Consider the following 1,957-nt stretch of genomic DNA (forward strand, 5'->3'; position numbering starts at 1 on the left):
GGGAAAGTCTTCTTCTGGCTTGTTTGTTTTAGTGTATTTAGCTATTAGGCTTTAAACAACAGTACAGTTCTGTCGAGGCACAATTGCCGTACATTGTTGTACAGATAGTTAAAGTATAAAATTCAGTTTTGATAAGCGAACACCTGTGAAACCAACAAATAATGAACATAGACATTACCTCTAAAGTTTCCTCCTGGTGTTGATGTTCTGGCATGTTTTGCTTTGTTTCCTGGCTTTATTATCCAGTGATAAAGAGATAAGGTAGAGGACAGATGAAACAGGACTTCTCACCAATTGGTAACACTTATCTGGGCAGATACTTCTCCCCAGCCAGGTTTGAGAGAGCATCACGACATAACTCTTAAGTACCTGCTCCCATTTTAAATTAGGACTGAACAGAAAGCTATGGGAGTTGCTTGGGTCCCTTTGCAACTGGCGTTTTAAAAGGATCTAGGCATTACGACCTGTGCTAAAAAGCAATTTCAAGGTGAGGGTGGTAGGTGATGTTGTAAATTTGAAATGTGGACTCCAAAATAATTTTTTATGCTCCTTCCATGTGTCATCTCTCGTTTCTTAATTCATAGTCACTGAGAGTGGAGAGACATACATCTGTCAGTTTGGGAGGAAGAACAGGCTTAGAAGGCAACTCTCAATGCACGTTGTCCTAAATGCAGGCTTGGCAAAGCTGACAAGGGTCACCTACCTTGCATTTGGATGAGACTTAAAATTTACTAAATACATATATACACCCACCCCTATAAAATATTATCCTGCTCCCAGCCTTACCCAACGACAGTCCCTTTCCAGCTGGACTTTTGTCTCGATCCCTTTCCTGAGACCTGCCATTCACCCTGACCCTAACCAGTGCCTAATTAATTATGCGTTGCTCCAGTAGTCTTAGCTCTCCTAAACCTCGCATTCAGGGCATAGAGCAAGAAATCTTTAATTCGGTGTGTTAAATCATCTCGGTTACTATAAATCTCAGCTAATCTAAGCTCCGTTGTGAAGACTGTTGGTTTCAATGAAACCACTCTGGTTCAGAACCATGAATTTAGCAGTCTGACTCCAGCCTCTGGGTCCCCCTGCTATAGGCAACACCTCTCCAGAGTCTCAAGCTTACTCTTGCAAAGGCAGGGGCCACAGAGGAGGGTTCTGACAAACTCTGCGTTCTGTCTACCGTTCCCTGTTCTAGCTTGCACGTTTCCCATGAAACAGCAGGTCTAATTACTTCATGCCCGTGACTGACTGACGCTCCCTCCCCAGCAGTTCTTTCTGTAATCCCCTCCAATCCAGGGCTACCATGGGGACTTCTCAGGTGGGTGGCAGGGGCCGACTGTGGCTCACATTCCCATCAGTTCTTGCTTGGGGCAGTGTTACACTACTTGATAATTCCCTGCTCCAGGTGCATCTCCACCTCACCCCTACAATTGAGCTAAGGTATAGGCGATTGAACACTCAAACTCAGCACAGGTACCAATCAGCAAACTTCCAGTTAGTTCTCTCCATACTCACATGGAACAGCAGTAATAATTGAAACAGGAAGTCAAAGCCACAACCTGAAAGAGATATATTGCCTCCAACTGGTCTACCCACAACTGCAGTTGGTCACTCCTTACATAGGAGCTGGGCAGGCTGCGGCCAAGGCCCATTGGTTTGTAGCTCATCTTCCCTATTTCTTTGCTCAAGGATTCCATGATCGGCAATCCTACCCTCGAACTCTCCCATATTTTTCCTCCATCGTTACATCAAAACTTCAGGAAAATAGAAGGAAGCTTGTCTTCATAAAACGTGTGAGAACGTCTGTCTTAGATAAGTGAGGAAAGAATTGTGTTTTATTCTACTGTGCTCCATTTGATTTATGATTATTAAGCAACAAACAACCACAGCTCGCGATATATTAGGTGTTTTGTGGAGAATCTGATCTATTTTCCCAATGTGCTCCATTTTTCATTCCCTA

Source organism: Pteropus vampyrus, unplaced genomic scaffold, assembly GCF_000151845.1.
Source record: "Pteropus vampyrus isolate Shadow unplaced genomic scaffold, Pvam_2.0 Scaffold143, whole genome shotgun sequence".
In the NCBI taxonomy this organism is placed as follows: Eukaryota; Metazoa; Chordata; class Mammalia; order Chiroptera; family Pteropodidae; genus Pteropus; species Pteropus vampyrus.